At 37.9% G+C, this 20,971-nt stretch overlaps 1 protein-coding gene and 1 pseudogene across 7 annotated transcripts in view; one reads left to right on the top strand and one right to left on the bottom strand.

The window, feature by feature from the left end:
• The first annotated feature begins 4,122 nt into the window (after positions 1–4,122).
• The window catches only part of CNOT1 (CCR4-NOT transcription complex subunit 1), an 81,696-nt gene continuing 64,847 nt past the window's right edge, over positions 4,123–20,971 (top strand). For 4 of the 7 annotated variants that reach the window (XM_015587700.2, XM_015587698.2, XM_015587699.2 and 1 more), the window contains exon 1: positions 4,125–4,277. The gene's annotated coding sequence lies outside the window, so the exon portion shown is untranslated. Of the gene's footprint in view, positions 4,278–4,880; positions 5,155–20,971 lie in introns of all 7 variants that reach the window. The other 3 variants (XM_006909722.3, XM_006909720.3, XM_006909716.3) reach the window with 2 other exon arrangements.
• LOC112478189 lies at positions 13,973–14,088 on the bottom strand (annotated as a pseudogene).

The raw sequence follows: 20,971 nt of genomic DNA, 5'->3' as shown, positions 1-20,971 counted from the left end.
ATAAAATAAAATAAAATAAAATAAAATAAAAGTTGGGAACTTCCTACACAGTCTTGGGACAAAACTCCTATTAAGGAGAGATTCTAAGAATTCAAATGTTATCTTAACAGGAAAACACCAAACACACAAACACACAGCAGTATTTTCAGAATCTGTCTCACTAACTTATAACACCTTGTTAGATGATGCATCACATTTCTTGGTTTGAAAATATCTGGTTACTAATGGGCCATTGAACATTACAGCTGGGAGATCACCTAGGCACTGTGGTGTGTGGCTGAGAATTTGAGTGTGGTGGCTGAGAATTTGAGTGTGGTGGCTGAGAATTTGAGCTCTGAAGTTGGATAGTTTGGGTTCAAAAACTTGTCTGACATTGAGTAGCTTTGTGACCTTGGGCAAGTGACTCAGCCTCTCTAAGTCTCAGTTTTATGATCTGTAAAATGAGGTATATAACCCAGTCCTTGCATCACAGGGTCCTGAGGTGTGGATGAGATAAAGCATGTAAAGTTGCATTTTTAGAATATATTGGTTGATTAAAAAATCTACATGCACATAAAGATTCCGAGATTGCACGGTAAGTCCTTGGCTTCCTAGAAGTTCACAGTCCAAAATTGGAGAGCCACATAATGCTTGCCCAATATCCTCAGAACAGTGAAGAGGGAAAAGAGGTCCAGGGAGGGGAAGGGACTTTTCCAAGGGCACGGCCCAGGTTAGGACTTGAGTTTCTGAATTTCTTTCTGCAATGCACTTGCCTAGATATCTTCTCCTGCGTGTAAAGTCACCGAAGTCATACATACCAAAGCCTGGGTGTCCAGGGAATCAGAAGGTTTGGAGCTAGGCAGTGGTGACGGGCTGGAAGGAGATCAGAATTTAAAGTTGAACTGTCTGTGAGTCGCTTTGGATAGAACAGAGAATCGTAAGGTAGTCAATTGCAGTTGCTGACTCATCTGATAAACGAGACTGAAAAACAGGAACAGGGAATAATAAGTCTTTGTATTTCTGCTCACCCTTCTCCCCAACACCTCCAAACATTTTATAACATAATTTGCACAGATCTCAAAGTCTCAAAGTCCTGTTTTCTTCTAGGTATTTCTGCTTCCACTCCAACCCAATTCAATAAGGCTTTTGTTTCCTAGCACTTAGGTTTCCTAGCACTCCAGGCTATTTTGGGAAACAAAAGAGTTTGCAAAGTTCTTACAGACTCTGGGATGCACAATTAATTAGGGATGGGTGGGTGGTGAAGGGCTGGAAGAAGGTTGAGGAAGGAGGCCAGGTGAGTAATTAACAGCTGACTGAAATATCTTGTTTCTAAATACAGTTGAACCCCAGGGCACATAATTGAGTTAAAAGGTAATTCAGTGAATTCTTTATGAAGGTCTCTAGTAAAATAGTTTGTGTGGGCATGATTTTCGACTATGTCTTTCGGTAAAATTAGAAAAAAAAAATGCATTACATGATCTCCACTACTCATTTTGTAAGCAGTCTGAGTCTCTCTGCTCTCTTGTAAGGATACAAGCTACTCCAAATTATTGACAACACACAGTTGAAGGACTTTGATCTCCAAGCTGTTGTGTGAATCCTGCAGGTATTTGGTTAAGGCCCCAAGGCAGGTCATACCCTAGGAGTGGTGTTGGTGCAGCTCTGGGGGAGGGGCTGGCCCTGGGCTCAAGGGTATCAGGGAGCACCTTCAGTATAAAATAGAAAACCTTTTTCCTGGCTAAGATAGACTGAAGTGAGGAAAGGCCATTCAGAAGTATTTCGATTTACCTCATTTTAGAAGATCTGTGTTTGGGACTTGAACTAGTTGAAGAATTACAGAGTTGACCTTAGTTGACATTTATGGGTATCATATTCTGTTTCTTTAAAAAAAAAATTATTTTAAATTGCACAAATAAAACATAAATGTATCCTCTTTGTAAAAAGTTCAAATAGTACAGTAATATATGGAATAAAAAGCAAAAGTACCCTTTACTCTTCCTCATTCCACTCCCCTCCACAGGGATAACTATTGGTGTCAGTTGGTGTATGTGTGTATCTTTCTGAACCTTTTTATGCATTTAGTAATATGTAAATATAGATACAGTTATTTTCTCCTACAGGAATGGTAACATACGGATAGTGCCATCTTTTTTTTTCTGTTCTGCACCTAACTTACATTTAACAATAAATCTTGGAATCATTTCATATCAGTACATATAGCTTTACCTCACTCTTTTAAAAAACTTAATAGCATTTCACTGTACGACACTACCATACATTTATTTAACCTGTTCCCTAATGTTTCCAATCTTTTGGGACCCATAAACAATGCATCAATGAATACTTTGACACATTCATCTCTGAACAAATTTGCAATATTTACCCATGGAATAATGCCTTGACATAGGATTACCGGGTCAGTGGGTCTGTGCATTTTCAATTTTGATAAACTTGGTCACAATGCTGATATCCATGGAGGTTTTAGGAATTTTATACAGCAGCAATGAACAGAAGGGCCTTATTCTTCATCCTTGGTCTGTTTAAGGGGCCCTTTTTACCACTAACATTATGTTTTAAGTCCATTTCTCCATTTCCTGATTTTTTTTAAGCATTTATTTGCTCACATGTCTACCATGTGCCAGACACTGTGCTGGGTGCTCTCAATACTACTAGGAACAAGACTGAAGCAACCCTTGTCCTTGCAGTATGTGGGATCCTTGAGTGTCATTCAATTGCTTGAAAACACAAGACAGTACATGTTTGCTGAAAGATTTGGCCTCCAACCAAGGAAAGGCAGGTGTCAAAAAATATTTTTAGGTGAAATAAACCAGTCACAAAAAGACAAAAACCGAATGATTCCACTTATTCTAAAGTAGTCAAACTCTTAGAAACGGAAAGTAGAACGATGGTTGTCAGGGACTGGACAGAGGAAATGAGTTGATTTATGGGTATAGAGTTTTAGCTTTGTAACACGAAAAAGTTCTAGAGATCAGCTGCACACCAATATGCGTATAGTTAACATTAATGTATGGTACGTTTAAAAATGGTTAAGATGGTAAATTTTATGTTGTGTTTTTACCGTAATTTAAAAAAGTATTTTTAGGCACAGAAAGTAGTGTTTCTGATAGCCTCAGGATGGGGTGATGAGGAGGATAAGTTTCCAAAAGGTACAAGGGCCAACCAGTCAACAGTTCCTTCCTATGGCTCCCACCCCCTCCTCTGGGAACAGACGACTATAAAATATTACTATCTACTACAGATGATGAATTATAGCAATAGATATGTTTCTATGCTTTTTCTCCAGAGGGCAAAAGGCATAGGTATCCTTCCTGATACTGCTTACAAGGTGTAAGCCAAAGAGAACTTTAGCTACGCATCTCTCTGTATTCTTTCTTCAATAAGCAGGACTACAGAAAGTTGTCTCCATAAAAATGAGGCAGGCAAGGACTACATTCCCCAGCATGCACTGCTCCTCCCAAGGAGCTGTAAGTGACGGAAGAAGACGCATTACTTTTGCGACAGGAATGGGGTGGGGTGGAGGGAACACTACATATCCCGGGATGCAGAGCGTCACCCCTCTAGTTACAGGCTCGCTTGCCTTCTGTTAGCGGCTTTTCCCCGCCAAATGGTCACGAGGGGCGGGGAATGTTTAAGAATGGGAAGCCCCGCAGTCTACTCAACTTGACAATTCGAAAAAGAAAGAGTGAAGTCTGTTTCACTTTAACTCAGACTAGTTCCTGTGCAGAGTGGCTAGGATTTATGGGCCGCCCTCCCTTATTTACTGTTTTTTTGGCAGCGATGCCAGGCCCCCATTGGTAAAAGACCACCAAGACAGGTGGGTAGTCCGTGAAGCCCCAAATCGAAGTTATCTGCTGTCCCCATTGGCCCTCGCTCGAGCGCAGGCGCACGGGCTCCAGCTCCAGGACTGGTGAGCGGCAATTGGCCAAAGCCCGCGAAGTAGGAGTCCGGATTGGTAGTTGCTAGCAGGAGCCTGGTTTCTTCCTCGGTTTCTGCAAGTGATAGTGTGTGATTGGTTTAAATCCGCGGGCACCTGGCGGTGATTGGGCAGGGGCCACGGACGGGGTACGATCATTGGCCGGTGCTGGAACCAGCCCTTCTCGGGCGGGCAGCAAATGATGAAATGAGAACGGGGAGGGGAAAGGCCGCGACGTGAGCGCGCGACCTCCGGCGCCATTTTGTAGAGAAACAAGCGGAGTTAACCGAAGAGGGGGGTCGAGGAGAGCCGGAGTCGGGGACCCAGGAGTTTCCTGTGTCCAGCGCCACCGGAACCGCCTGAGGTGAGGTGGGCTGGGGCCAGCTGGCGGTGTCAGCTACGGAATGTGGGTGCCGGTGGGGGAAGAACCGGGGTGGTCCCGGGGCCATTGGGAGCGTTTCCCGGAGCTCCGCGGAGTGAGGGGCAGTCGGGACTGGGAAGTGGCGAGACGGCAGAGGGGACTCTTCTATGGCTCGCGAAGTCTTTAGGCTTTGAAGGGAAGAGGCGGTGCGAAGGCTCCACGAAGCGGAGGGCAGAGAGCGGGGTGAGACCCGGTGGCCCCCCGGTCCGGGCCTGGACACTCCGAGCGCGGCGGCGGCGGTAAATCCGACGGCTGGGCCTCGCTTAGCGCGGGCTGCACCTTCCTCAGATCCCACGAGCTCCTCAACTGCCCGTTTTTCTCCGGGTTCCCGGACGGGTGCAGTGGGCATCGGCCCCCGAGGCCTAGCTCCTGGGGCAGGGGGAGCGCATTTGGAGTGCTTGCAGGCTCCCAGTTCTATCCCGTGGACATGGAGCTGCCAGCCCCCCTCCCCGCCCCCAGCACGTTGTCAAATCCCGGGTGTTTCGGGTCTCTGCGGGTGGGAGGGGCGGGCAGAAGAGAGCACTTCCTTATGACTTCTTGCCACAGGTTTTGTTCCACTCGCGCGCACGGGCGCTCACACTTTCTCCGAAGTCGGCCCCCACCCACTTGGCCCAGTGTCAGTGCTGTAGTGACGGTTCTGCTCACCTATGGGAAGTGTCCCCCTAGTGAACTGAGCACTTGGAGGCCTCAGTACTGGTGAGAGATTTACTGCAGGTCTTGTGAGGCTTACCGAAGGCCAACCACAATATTGAAATTTCACAAACTGAAGTATTTGCAGTACCACCCCTTCTGCAGAATTCACCCAACCGGGCTCACACAGGTAATAATCCCCACTAGGAGTAAGCTTTGTAGGTTAAAACAAAAATACTTGATATCTGTGTGAAAATGTGTTTAAAATAAGCTTTGAGAAGTGAACTTTTCCCCTGAGGTCACGCAATTAAATGTCATATTTCTTAAGACTAATAAAAAGTCAGTTTTCTTCTTGAAAGCTGAGTCACAATACTTAATCCACACTCCTCTTATTTCTTTATGATTCAGTCGTTTGGATTTATTTTGTCAGTAATTTGAGTGAATATAATCTGAATATTTTTTGCAAAAAACCCCCACAAAAACACAACATTTTCCTTATGACAGCCCGTTTGATAGGACTAGGAAATTGTGGATGAAAAAATGGGAGGACAAGTGAAAAATCAAAAAGTAGTTTAAGCAAATTGAGAAGAAACTTGTTTTTGTAGAGGTATTTGAGTTTAATGTTAGTGATCTGTGGTCCAGATTGATGTCTTTATTTTTCTAAAGATTGGCAGCATAGTATTTTATCTGTTAGTAAGAGATTTGGTAACAGTTTAAATAATCACAGGACACTGCAAATTGTTACCTTGTCTAAGAAGAAAATGAGCTGATGATACACAGAGTTTTAGACTTCTAGTTGTGCTCTGAAATTGATAAAACTTATTTGGAGAGTTTATCCCTTTTCAACAAGTGTGAGTCCCACATCCTTCAGTGGAAACCTGTTTAGAATCAAGGCACAAAGTCTTGACCATTAATAACTGAAAGTATTTCCCTTTCTTGCCTAAGATTGTAGTCTTAGAAGTTTCAAGGCTGTGTTTTACAGAATTGAAATGCTTTAACTCAGCGGTCCCTGACCATTTTGGCACCAGACTGGTGCTCCTATGAGAATCTGATGCTTGATGATCTGAAGTGAAGCTGAGGTGGTGATGCTAACATTGGGGAATGGCTGCAAATACAGATGAAGCTTCCCTTGTTGGCCCACGCTCACCTCCTGCTCTGATTCTTAACAGGCCACTGACCTGTTAAGTCCATGCCCAGGGTTTGCAGATCCCTTTTCTAACTCATTGGAATGGATCCCTGCCTTAGTTTATTTCTAGTCTTTAAATTTAAAAAAAAGGTGTGTGTGGGGGGGTTGGTTTACATCTCTTTAATATGGATCTTGTCTGGCTAAATACTTTGACATCCTCCTAACTTTGGGTTATATTATTAAAAACAAAACCCGTGAAGACAGAAAAGGAAATGCTGGGTCTTCAAAACTTGCTTACAGACTAATCTCAAATTATCCTTGTATGTTGCTTTTTCCAAGTATGCTTTTGGTTAGATTTTGGTCTAGTTATGAAAAATTGTTTTTAACCAGCTTTAATTTATGGACTTGAATATTTTATTTCATTCTGTGAGGTAACAAATCTTTGATGCTCAATGTCATGGAAGGGAATTTGTCCACAATGATTCTGCTTGAATGCTCAGATATTTTAAGACACAAATTTCTTGTAAGAAGTTTATGCTGCCTGAATTAACAAATTGTAGCCTGCCATTTTGAAATACTATATTTTATGAACATTATATATTTTATAAAATAATAAAACTTTCAAGTTATTAAAAACTATTAGCCAAAGCATTTTTTAAGTGGTCCTCTGGCCAAACTGAACTTTCTGCTGGGAAGTTTCAAAATGGCATCCCACTGAGTCTTATTTTAAGATCACTGTATATAGAAAAATCCTGTACTTTTCTGTTTGCTCAGTTTTTAAGAAGAATGTTTCAAAGCTAAAATGGGCTCAAAACTTTTGTGCGCTGCGTATACACAATAGTTTATTTCAATGTAATTTTTACTCATACATTTGTAAGAATGTAGCAAAGCAAGTAAAACACATTCATTGAAAAGCATTGTTTGAGAAGCTAGTAATTAGAAGTGAAGATAATCTGAAACCCTGTGTTGAGATAGAAGGAAATGCAGCCTTTGGGAGTGGAGAGTATACTTAAATTCACTTGTCTTTAATACTGGAAAGCATAGCAAAAACTCCAGGATAAAATGTCTTGGTTAATTTTATTACAATTGTTAGAAGTGTTGAATTAGAGTTTTCTTGTGTGTGAAGTGGCACTAAACATATAAAATAAAAAATGGAATAAAAGCATATTTTTGAAAGACACCCTTTTACTGTTCTTAAGCTTCATATTAAGAGCTCACCGTTTCTCTTTAATTTTTTGAAAGTTTGTCACCTTGATTTATAGCTCCTTGTTTGAAATGCAGTGTTATTTTAAAACATAATGTAGACCCATCATAAGAATAATTACTGCTTTGTTTCAGACCCTTTGTCTTTTTTGCAGTAGCTTCCTTTTATCTAACTAATTTTTATCTTTTCCCCATGATTTGTTTATTGTATTGTGTTATTAATATGTGAATACATCCTAATTGTAAATGATTCCTGGAATACAGTTAATTCTTCACATTACTGTCAAATTGTCACCCAAATCATTAGTTTGAAAATAGCCATCCTCTGCTCAAAAGGCTTTCCTTCAAGTACCTTGGCTAGCTGTATGTGTGTTGATCCCTCCCTACCTGTAGCAGCATATTACTGTGCTGTAGGTCAAAGACTTACACAGTGGTTCCCAAGTATATCTTTGTCCCTTTTATCTGGAATTCCATTTGTATCTACCAAAACATCCATCGTACTAGTTCAAACTCAAATGTACTGTCTGAATATTTTCTCTGTTCTTAAGCAAAATTGATTTCTTAAATTCTCTTGGCCAGTTTTCGCTTAGCTGCACCACATATTGCCTTGTAAGTTTTGTCTGTTTTACAGTGTGGGAAGGAGTTGTTCCTTCCTCCAAACACATATAGTTGCTCTGAATTGTAATCGAATAATGCTTCATTTGTTACACTTGTGTAGATTTATAGACCATGGCTCTCTTGGAAAAGAGTACACCCAGAATTTTGTTCTTTGAAGGCACACACTATTTTTCTTGAAGCTATATACATATAATTCTATTGACATCTTTAAATGGTTAAACTTTGAAAGCTAGTCATACAGAATTACAGTATCATCCTTTAGGAAATTGAAATCCAGGAAAGTGAGGTGTCTTCCTTAATTTAAAGTCAGATCAGGTTTTTCTCCTCCAGCTCTAATATTCATTCTGTCTTCAATACTACTTAAGTTCAGTACAAGGAAAAGATCTTTGAATTTGATCATCAAAAAGTGAGAACAATCTAGGTGGACAACTGCTTGTTTTTTGAAAGACAGTGTTTGTCGTGCAATTAAAATATCTGGAGATTGGGTTTATAGTTCAAGATTCGCTTGGATTTAGTGGACTGGATTTTAGAACATCATAAGTATATTAAGAATTGTGCAGAATTAAATTGTTTATACATTGGCAATTCCTTGAATTACCTAGGGAGATTTTTTTTTTGCTCCTATTGTCGTTTTCCCTCCCTAATATTAAGATATAATTGACATACAACACTATATAGGTGTACGATGTACAGCATAATGATTTGACATACATATCTTGCAGAATAACTTCCAATACTTCTCCTTGGATAAGATCTTAGTTGACCAAAGCAAATACAGGGTTTTTCCTAACAATTTTTTGGAGGATAAGACACAAGATTGAGTTTTTCATTTCTTCAGTGTGAAAATATAAAAGTTGAGTCTGATAAAAAGATGGTCTTTTCTATTACAGTATGTAGTCATTACTTAACCTTAGTGCACTAAGCTTGCATTTCTGTTGAGAGATGTGCAAAGGGTGGAGGGATTTTGGTTTTAAAATGTTCTTCAGCACTATAAATTGAATTCTGACAGATACTTGAGTAAGTTTTCTCTTGGTGTAGTTACATTTTTAAAGTAACTAGAGGAAGGATACTCCTTGTTATTATCTTTTAATAGTCTTACATGTATTATGTAGTACATAGTTTTAAAATTTTGCAAATGCTACTGGGAAGATGTTTCTGAATATTAGTTGATTTCAGATCAAGAATTCTTTTCTGATTTTGGAGTAAGCATGCTTTTCTGGCTGTCTTCACTATCAGTTTTTAAAAAATAGGATTTATTTGTTAACACTAACAATATTTTGAATTACACTGATGTATGGATTGGATTGTCTTGTAAAATTCTGAAGATATCCACGTAGGCTATTAAAATGTTCTTTGAAAGTTAATATAAGGTTTTATTGCATTGAGTAAAATTGTTTGTTTAAAGTGACATAGTGATATAGTTATAAAGCTAGTCATCTCTCGATCCATTTGTTTTTATATTTGGCAAACCTTTCATTTCAAAGTGATTTACTACATTTTGACCATTATGTCCTTTGAATATTTCTTATTCCTTACCAACTGGGTTCTAAAAAAACATTTTACATTAGGCCTTTCTAAGCCCAGTCATACATAATTTTGGGATGCCCATGGTTTGGATTATTCACAATTATGTTTTCATTCTTTTGTTTGGGTATTGGAGAGGCAAGTGTACTATGTATGTACCTATAGTTATGGCATGGGTTTTTAAAAAAAATATTATTATTTATGCCTACAGCACCTGGTCTTCCTAGGTGGTCTCCTATCCAAGTACTAACCAGGCCTGACCCTGCCTAGCTTCCGAGATCAGACATGGGGATTGTTCAGGGTGGCATGGCCGTAGACCATGCACCGTGGCTCCACTGGGGTGCGAACCCAGGACCTTCTGCGTATAAAGCAGACGTGCTAACTGCTACATTATGGAACCATGTCCTATGGCATGGATTTTTAAAGGATATTTCTCCTCTTTACATATAGACAGATATACCAAAGATTACAGAAGTTGAGATTGTCAGAAGTTAAAATGTAAAAATTACTTGTAAATATTTCATTTTGAATTATTAGTCATCTCCAGTCAGTAAGCCCTCAAGGAATTTGGCAAACACAAAACATTGGTGTGATAACTGACTTTAATATACTAACCTAGTTTTGGAATATTTATGTATAGCTCGTAGAGTTCTTCTGTGTTTAGGTTTAAGTAACTCATTCTCTTAATGTGCTATCGTCTACCCTGTTTATACTCTTGCTCTTCCCTACAGTTTATTCTGAGTTCATCATCTGGAGTGATTTCTTTTAAAAGTCATGTCATCCCATTCAAAATCATCATTGATTCTCCATTTGTCTTTAGTACAAGCCAAACAAAGTCCTTTCATTACCTATAGAATTTAGCCCTGCCCTGTACCTATTCTCTGTTCCCCTCAACTTATCCTGTTTTCCACCCCCTCTCCAAGTTTATCTTGGCTACACGTGGCCTGCTTGCTTTCCTTCACATGTGCCGTGCACCGTCTGAGGAAACTTGTGTACTGACTGACAGATCCCTCTGTCTGGAACATTGTTTCTCAGATGTATGTATGGCTATATCCCTCAGCTCCCTCAAGTCTGCTCAGATACTACTTTCTGGTGAGGCTCACTCTGACCACCCTACTTAAATTGCAGCCCCTCCCCCACCATTTGGTTCACCTTTACCTTGCAGTTTTTCTTTATCCATGATAGTTAGCATCTCCTAAAATGCTTCATGATTTCTAATGAATACTATCCCCCCACCTTCTATGGGAATGCAGGGATGTATGTATGTCTGTTGACTGATGTATTTAAAATGTCTGACACATAGTAAGTACTCAACAAATATTTGACTGGACTAAATCACGTAATAGTAATAGATAAACGGCTTCTCTGATAAGTTTTGATAGCCAGTTCACATAAGTCATACACCATTTCTTATCTGGTGGATTTGACTTATGCTTGGCTTTATAGAAAGCCAAACTTGAGGTATACATCTGGCCGACCTTATAGAAGGTGAATTTTCTCAAAAGGTACTATTAGCGTTTGGGCATTTTTTTTTTTGGTGGGGCTTTCATTCCTTGCAAGATGTTTATTGCATCTCTTAATTCTTATTGAATGCCAATGGCTCTCCCACTTCTACACATTTCACATTGCTTTTGGAGATTATGTTCTCCAGTTTATTCCAGTAAATACCCTTTTGAGGTTGAGATTTGTTGTCAAGGTCATTTTATTTTTTTTAGATTCAATTGTTGTTGGTATAAATCACAAATTACTTTGACTACGTCTTTGTCTAATATTAAGTCTAGTCAAATTGTGTTTTAGGGACCTAGAAATTGAATATTGGTATTGGACTTACCAAGGTTCTGGAAAATTTTTGGTGCCCTCAAATGATGGTGAGGAGATACAGAATTCCAGGAGCTGATAGAAAAGGTAATAGACATAAAGCAATAGTGAACACTGAGTAACTTCATAGTGTATTATATATACTGAAGAGAAAGGGAGGTGGACCAGCACATTAGCCTGTAGGTGATCTGAAGTGGTTTGGGAGGTTTTATATAGGAGTTGTGGCTTGAGCTAGGCCCTGGTCTTATTACCTAATGCTTTTGTCCTCTTTGTGGAGGCACGTTGGCCTACTTTCTTCCTGGTGACCACTAACTTCCCTTTCTTGAAGGCCAACAATGATCTCATAGTTGCTAATTCTGACTATGGATGTATTAAATTATCAATTGCTGCATAACAGCTTCCTCCCAGATTTAGCTGTTTGAAACTTTCTTGCTCTTTATTATTTCATAGGTACAGCTTGGGTATCCACTGGCTCTGGTCATCTCAAGCCTGAAGGGTGGGGAGGTCTTACAAGATTGCTCTCGTGGCAGTTGGCAGGGTCCAAATCCTTGCTGGCTGTTGGTTGTGAGACATCAGTTCCTTGCCACATGTGCCCTCTCCATAGGGTTACTCACAACATGTCAGCTTGCTTCTCTTAGCACAGGCTTAGAGAGAGGTAAATAAGAGAGAAGTCAGTCTTTTTTGTAACTTAATCTTGGAAATAACTTTCCAATAATTTTTTCGAAGCCACACTTAAGGTCCAGCCCACACTAAGGAGAGAGGATTACATAAGAGTGTAAATATTAGGCAGAGAACACTGGGGATATTTTAGAGGCTGCCTACACAGTGGACAATTTCCAAAGATTTGTCCTTGGGGCTCTCTTAGGGTTGGTCTTCCTTCCTAGGTTTTACTTATGCAGTCCGAGTTTCTCGTACCTCTCTGACTATTCTTCATTAACTTTTGAGATCCTCTTTTATTCACCTACCTTCATTCACCTGCCATTTTGGCCAGAACTCCTCCAACCACCTTTAAATGCTAAGCTTCCTTAAAGCTCTCTAGGTTCTGTATCTCATGCAGTTCTCCTATGCTATCTTGTCTGTATGTTGATGACTTCCAGATCTATTATTTGCAGCCCACACTTCTATGCTCTAGACTGTAAATCCGACTGCCCAGTGGATTACATTTGTGTGCCTTACTCTAGACTGGTCCCAAACTTAAGTCCTCATTCTCTTTCTTGCCCTTCAAATTTCTCGTCCTCAGTTTCATGTTAGGAGTAAGTGGAACCCAGGTGCTTAGTCTGGAAATGTGAGTACGCTTTTGATGACTATTTTATTTTCCCTTTCCTTGTACTTTACACAGTCTCAGAGTATTGGAGTTTCCTTTTGAATGCATTCACTTCTCTTCTGATAATTCTTAATTTCCCTGTGACCTATTCTTTTTCAGTTTTTCACGTTGTCGGGAGTAGTTTCTAAAAATTTTCACCTGATTGTGTCCTCTGTTATTAGGCAAAGCAGGTTAGTGTTGTAACAAACAACCCCAAAATATCAGTGGCTTAACAGGGTAATACTCAGATAACAGGTTTGTATTCAGATAACTTTCCTCAGATAAGTTTCTATGCAGCAATTCATGAACCAGCGTTCTTCCATCTTGTGGTGTCACCCTCTAGATCGTGGGAATCCTCATTTAGCTGGCAGAGGGTGAAAGAACCAGAGGGTCATGAGTAGGAGGTTTTATGGTCCAGGTCTGGAAGTGGCTGGTATCATTTTGGTCTACATTTCATTGTTTTACATTTCATTGCTATAACTTAGTTTTTTGGTGACACCTGTGCAAGAGGCTGAGAACCATAGTTTAGCTGTTCAGCCAGGAAGAAGAAACAGATTTGGTGAGCATTTGGCTAATCTCTACCATTCTCTCTTTTCCTAAAATATAATCCAAACCAACCCAAAGTTTCCAGGATTTTCTTTATTATAAAATCCAAAATTCTAAAATGGATTCTACACATACTAGAGAAGAAATCCACAAATTAGGTTCCAGTTACCTCCAGAAGACATTTCTTCTTGGCCACTGGCAGGTTTAGTGTGTTGGTTCCCTGCCCCCACCTTCAGTAATTAATTCATTAGAGAGACTCACAGGACACAGCATATAGTTGTATTTAGGGCTATGGTTTATTATAGCAAAAGGATACAAAGCAAAATCAGCAAGAGGAAAAGGCATATAGGGTGAAGTCTGGAGGAAACTAGTGCCTGTTTCTTCCAGTAGAATCACACAGGACACACTTAATTCCTTCAGCAAAGAATTGTGACATGTGTGAAATGTCTAGCATTGAAGCTCATTAGAGACTCAGTAACTAGACTTGTTATTGGGACCTTTTCCCACTACATGCCAAAATTCTAGGTTCCCAGAGAAGTAGGTGTTCAACATAAACCATATATTTTTGGGTTTAGACACTCATTAGTTCTGGGAGTGAGAATTATCACTCCCAGAACTAATCAAAGTTCTGACACCAAAGACCAGCCGGGCTAGCCTTTTTAGGATAGCAGGCCTTCTATGTTAACTCTCTTTCGCACAGTGAATGAGATAACTGGGGATTTTGTTTAGAGAATCTTGGAAACTGCAAAATTTTATTGACCTAATACATTGTTTTTGAAAGTTATTTTTCTATTTCAGTGGGAATAAAAGATCAGCTTGCTTCTCAGCTTCTTCAACTTCTCAGATATTATTTATTTTTATTATTATTTATGCCTACAGCACCTGGTCTTCCTAGGTGGTCTCCCATCCAAGTACCAACCAGGCCCAACCCTGCTTAGCTTCCGAGATCAGACATCAGGCTTGTTCAGGGTGGCATGGCTATAGACCATGGACCATGGCTCCACTGGGGCATGAACTCAGGACCTTCCACGTGTAAAGCAGACGTACTAAATGCTACACTATGGAACCATGTCCGATAGTTATTATTTATATCCTTCTAGGTACTGTACGTATAAGGACGAGGTACGCGCAGAATGGTGTTCTACAACTTAAAGTTTTCCCCCAATAATTTCCAGTCTAACTCTGTTTTTTAGTGATTGCATCAAGGTTTGGCATACTTTTCTTAAACATTTCCCAGAGCTATTAGTTAGGTCAGTGGTTCTCAAACATTAAAATGCAGAAAAATCACCTGTGGAGAATGTTCAAGATAACGTCCTGTTCTCTTTCTCCAAAGATTTTGATTCTTTTGGTATAGGGTGATGCATGCTTAGGAATCAAAATTTTATTTTAATTTTTAATTTTTTTTATGGCGACATTAGTTAACGAAATCCATAAGTTTCAGGTGTTCAATTAAAAAAAGGCATATATATATGTATTATATACATATATATATTACACAGTGTGTTCACTGCCCGTAGATTCTTTCTGTCACCACATATTTGACCCCTTTTACCTCATCTACCTCCAGAATCAGCATTTTAAAAAGCTCACTCTCCTCCTCATTCTTACACACAATTGTCTTGCTTTACATAGCATTAAATTCTATATTTATTTTGCCCCTTGAAGTGTTTACTTTTGTGTTTTCTATAGCACCTGTTGTATGCATGTACATGGTGTATGTTTAGGCTCAAGTATTTGAATTAATAGGAGGGCCACTTTTAGCAGATGATACTTATATGGTGCACTGGAGTAAACTAGAAAGGGATCATTTGAGGCATTTTATATAATCCTGATAAACTAAGGGATGATAATAGTAAATTTTTATAATTAAAAATATTTTCAAAGTGTAATTAACTTGAGCTCTTTTCTGTGATCAGGTTTATGTTGGTTTTGTGCTTGAAAAAGCTACATGCATTTGAATTTCTAAATTATTGACTGTCATCATCAAAGAGAAATCTCATTTGCATAAATAAATATGTGATAGATTAAAACATTTTAAGAGCCATTTAAAAATTTTAAATGTTTAAAGGTAAATGCTCTTTTTTTAATTGAAAATATAATATGGACTTTTAAAAATACATAGGTATTTTGAGCCCAAAAGTAAAAATAATTGTGTAAATTTACAGTAATGATGAGGCTTTAATTTGAGAATTTGTATGCGTTGCAGCATTGTATTGCATTACAGCTATCTTGGCTACCACTAAAACAGAGAAGACAAGATTTAAAGGTTTTAAAGTTGCTCTTCTCAAGAGCCCACCACTCAGCTTTTCCATATCACTCTGGACCACTTAGTCACATCTTCGTTGGTCTGGCTATGCTCTTTGGCGTGTGGTATGTAAACTCCAACAGCTCCCCTGGAGGTTGGCAACTGCTTACTTTTCAGCCAACTGTTAAAGCAGATATTGAGATGATAGAGCATCTCATCAGTTGTGCTTGTAGTGGATTCCTTCTGTTATCAGAGGGTTGACTGATTTGATGAGCTACTCTCTGGAGCAACTTAACAGACCTCCATTGAAGGTTTAGAAGATCCTATCTCTGCTATACCTCCTACTCATTAAAGATACACCCTTTAGAGAAATCTTTGATCTAGCTGAGGCCCAGTTTTACAGATGGGAGTGGGAAGAAGCATAGCGGTTCCATTGCTTGTTCAAGGTCATCCAGCCTATGTGTAGTTGCTGGTCATGTGGCTTTTAATTTTGGATTATTTAAAAAATTGTTAGTAATTACCTGCAACTTTAACTTTGTAAAAATTACTATATACTCATGAAAATTAAAATCAGTTGAGTACAAAGTCAATTTTAAGAAATCCCATCTCATGGTTGTAATCTCTTCTTTAAATTATAAAAGTAACACATACATGCCTGCCATCCCCAGTTTTATTAAGAATTTCATATATATAGAAAAGAGTACAATGAACAGCCATATAACTTCTTCCTAGATTTAGCAATTAACATTTTGCCATATTTTCTCTGTTACTCGTATTTCACATGTTTTTACAGAACTATTTGGTCTCAACTCCTTCAGCATGCATCTCCTATAAATAATGACTTTTCTTCCATAACCACATTACACTTAAAGAATAATAAATACTTTCATAATATCCACTCGTTTAAAGCTTCCCCCTTACCTCAAGAATCTTTTATAACTTTTTTGAATCAAGGTCTGATATAAGGTTCACATTACACATTTTCATTACAGTTTTCTAATCTCTTCTAGACGCCACTTTTTTTTTTCCTCTTCTTGCCCACCTTCTGATGAACCCAGGCCAGTTGTCTGGTAGAATGATCCAGCACAGATTTGCCTGATGGGTTCTCATGTGTAAACTTGTTCCTTTAAACCCCTTTATTTCCTGTGAATTGATAGGTATAGAGGTATGGTTAGGTTTATGTTAAACCATTTTTTGGTAGGAATACTTCAAAGTACTACTTCATATCACAAAACAGTATGTTGGGTAATTTCTCTTTTCCCCCCTTTAATCACCCCTCCCCCTACTTCCAACCCTAACCTATGGATGTTGCTGTTTTCCCTTAAGAACTGGATCTCTGAAGGCGGGGAGTCTTCTCTTACATGCTCGCGGCGTGCACCCAGGGCCTGGCACCCCCAGGATATGGTCTGTGGCTCCACGTGGGGCCTGAACTCAGGACCTTCTGCATGTAAAGCAGACGTACTAACCACTATGGAGCCACCCTAGTTTCACCATTATTAGTAATAAACTTGATAATTTGATTAAGGTAGTGACTGCCATATCTCCATTGTAAGGGGACCTTTTTTTCCTTTTTCAATTAGGAGGTAATCTGTTGAGTAATAACTGTGCAGATGTCCCAGCAACTTTTCACCTGAGGTTTTTTTTTAGGCATTGGTGATTCTTCTTGAATCAGTTTTTATACAGGTTAGGGGTGTTATGAAATGGTTACTTTATTATTTTTTTTCATACTTTCTAAGTTTACTAGCCAGCATCTTTTTGTAAAAGGTGCATTTGTTGTTCTTTCAGTGTAATTGTGGATTCAGGAATTCTTATTCACTGTATTATAGTCATAGTCATTTTTTTTAAACCTATGATTTGAAAGAACTTTTACCCATAGTGTTTTACTGAAATGGCAGTGTAAACACATTGTCATGTTGTCTTTATGTCAGAATGTTAACTGCTTGGAATTTTTTTTTCATCTACACACATGAGAAGAACTTAGCATTAGTAGAAAGAACTTTGTGGCTGCAAATGATAAACTTGATCACCGGCATGCATTCATAAAAATGATGTTTGTCATAAATTAAGAGTATGTGATTTTTATGATTGGCAATAGTAAAATAACCAGATTATTTCTACTTTTGTTCTCCAAGCATTTCTAAATGATGTTGCATTTGAGGCAAATTATAAAATCTAGAGTTTCTTTTCGATCCTCATATTTACCCATTATTAGTGAGAATTTCTTTAAGTGGCTCTTGTGTCTTTCTGACTTAATCCCCTGAGATTTTTGAGTGTTTCCTTTCTTTTTGTCACAGGATGACCCAAACTCACCTTTGTATTTTACTTGTTCCAAACTCCTGGAATTAGTCATTTCTCCAAGGAACATTGATTCTTTTTAGTATTTAGAAGCCAAGATCTAGGAGTTAGATTGGGCCCATTGCTTTTGGGGTATCATTGTTTCTAGGACATTTTTTAAAAATGGAGATATAATTGACATAAAACATTGTGTAACTTTAAGGTGTACAACATTGATTTGATGCATTTATATTGAAAAATGATTGTCGTTGTAGCATAAGCTAACACCTGTAACACATAGAATTATCATTTCTTCTAGTGGCAGAACCAGTTAAGATCTAATCTTGTAGTAAAATTAATGTTTATAATATAGTTTCTTTGTCTATAATCTATAATCACTATATTGTGTTTTAGATGTCCAAGACTTGTCTGCTCTTTGCAAGTATGTACCCTTAAACACCCATTTCCCCACCCCTGGTAACCACCATTCCACTGTGTTTTTCCGAATTCAGTTATTAAAATAATTATTATTGGGATACAATTGACATATAGCATTCATTTCGGGTGTGCGAGATAATGATTTGGTATTTGTATATGATGTGAAATGATCACCACAATGAATCTACTTAACATCTATCACTTCACATAGTTACAAAAAAATTTTTGCCTTGTGATAAGAATTTTTAAGATTGACTAGATAAGTACAGCCATCATTATGTATATTATGTTCCCAGGACTTATTTTCTAACAGGAAGTTTGTTATCTTTTGACCACTGTTATCCATTTCACACACCCCCACTCCCTCTCAGAAGACCACCAAGCTCTTCTCTATAAAAAAAAATTTTTTTAAGGTTCCACATACAATGGATAGCACATTAATACTCATCTCACTTAGCATAATGTCTTCAGGGTCCATCCATATTGCAGATGGTAGGATTTCCTTTTTTTTCATGGCTGAATAGTGTGTGTGTGTGTGTATGTGTGAGTGTGAGTGTGAGTGTGAGTGTGTGAGAGAGAGAGAGAGAGAGAGAATATAAATATCTTTATCCATGCATCCAATGACAGATACTTAAGTTGTTTGTATAGCTTGGCTATTGTGAATAATGCTGCAGTAAACATGGGAATGCTTATAACTCTTCAATTACCTGTTTTCATTATTTTTGGATATATACCAAAAATAAGTGAGATTGCTGGATTTTTATGGTAGTTTTATTTTTAAGTTTTTGAGGAACCTCCACACTGTTCTGCGTAGTGGCTGAACCAGTTTACCATTCCACCAGCAGTGTTGTAAGTCCTTTTCTCCACATCCTTGTCAACACTTATCTCTTCTTGTTGATAGCCATTGTTAAGGTGTGAGGTGGTGTCTCATCCTAGTTTTGATTTCCCTGATGATTAATGATGTTTAGCATCTTTTCCACATACCTGTTTGCCATTTGGATATCTTTTTTTTTTTTTTGAAAAGATGTCTGTTTAGTTCCTCTGGCCATTTTTAATGGAATTTTTTTTTAAATGTATGAGTTTTTTATAAATTTTGGATATTAGACCCTTATCTGATACATGGTTTGCAAATACTCTCTCCCATTCCATAGGTTATCTTTCATTTTACTTGTTTGTTTTGTTGTGCAGGAGCTTTACATTTGATGTAGTCTCACTTGATTTCTTTCTTTTGTTGTTTATGCTTTTGTTGTCATATCCAAAAAATTACTGCCATGGCCAATGTCCAGGAGCTTCTTTCCTATGTTTTTTTTCCTAGCAATTTTATTATGTCAGGTGTTAGGCTTAAATCTTTGATCCATTTCAAGTTCATTTTTGTGAGTGGTGTAAGATAGGGGTCCTCTTTATTTTTCCTTATGTGATTATCCCACTACCATTTGTCGAGGAAACTATGCTTTCCCCATTGGATGTTCTTAGCTCCCTTATCAAATATTAGTTGATTGTGTATGTGGGGGGTTAATTCTGGGCTCTCTATTCTGTTCCATTGGTCTGTGCATCTATTTTATGCTGTTATAATTACTGTAGCTTTGTACTATAGTTTAAAACAGAAAGCTTGATGCCTCCAGTTTTGTTGTTTTTCATGATTGCCTTAGCTATTTATGGTCTTACATGGTTTCATACAAATTTTAAGATTTTTTTTCTGTTTCTGTGAAAAATGCCATTGGAATTTTTATAGGGATTGTGTTGAATCTAAAGATGGCTTTGGTTGCCATGGACATTTTAACAATATTTTGTCCTTTCTTTGTGTCATCAGTTTTAACAGTCTTGTAGTTTTTCATTTCAGTAGACTCAATTAAGGAATTTTTTTTTTTTAAATGAATTCTTGTTGCTATTTCCATTTCAGGTTTTTAAAGTTTTATGTTTTTCACATTTCTCTGTGCTGAAACTGGATTCCTATTTGCTTTGTCCAATAATATATAAAAATAGTTTTAAAATAGTTTAAAAATTATAAGAAAATATTACTAACAGTAAACCTATCGAGTCAAATTTGAGTTCTATCATTAAAAATATATTCTACTGTACATTAAAGATATACAGGATACTGTGCTCAGAAGCTACTTAAAATATTGTTTTCACTGTGTTTTATGTTATCAATTTGACACTCAGGTTTATTTACTTATGTTTGTGTTCCACTTTAGTTTTTTTTTCTTTAACTAAATTTTAAATGTGTAATATATTTACGTGGTTCAAAAGTCAAAAATCATATAAAAGATATAATTGATGATTTTTTATTCTGATTTCTATGTCTTATCACCTTTCTCACCCACTCCTTTGTAGGTAACCATTTTCATTAGTTTGTGGTTTATCTTCTGTATTTTTTGCAAAAAAAAAAAAATCCCTACTGTATATCTGTGTGATATATACAAACAAAAGGTAGCATTAGAGAAATAAAAGTTTAAATGGTAGAGTACTACTGTACACATTGCCCAAGTTGTGTATTCACCAGTCACCTACTCGTGGCCATTCCATTGCTATGACAAATATTGCTGTAGTGAATAATGTGCATTTGTTATGTTATACTACATGTGAAAGTGTGTAGATTTCTAGGACGACTCTTCTTTTAAAATGAAATTTTAAGTAGAGGCCTCTTTGTAATCACTGTTAATTGGAGCCTTATTTTCTCTGCACATATAAACATTGATGTATTAGATGGGATCATACTATTCAAGAGTTCTCCAGTTTTTTACTGTGTCATGGGTATTTTATGTCAACACTTAGCAGAGTAACTATAAATCACAGCTGCTTGGTATTCCTTAGGTTGGATATATGAGAAATAATTTGGAATATTGGATAGTATTCTCCAGTTAAAATGTGAAATAGTTTACCTAAGTTGGATGTCTGCAGGTGATTTTATA

The sequence above is a fragment of the Pteropus alecto genome, unplaced genomic scaffold (assembly GCF_000325575.1).
Source record: "Pteropus alecto unplaced genomic scaffold, ASM32557v1 scaffold42, whole genome shotgun sequence".
Classification (NCBI taxonomy): Eukaryota; Metazoa; Chordata; class Mammalia; order Chiroptera; family Pteropodidae; genus Pteropus; species Pteropus alecto.
Note: the sequence above shows the minus strand (reverse complement) of the source record. Positions and strands in the feature narration are given on the sequence as shown.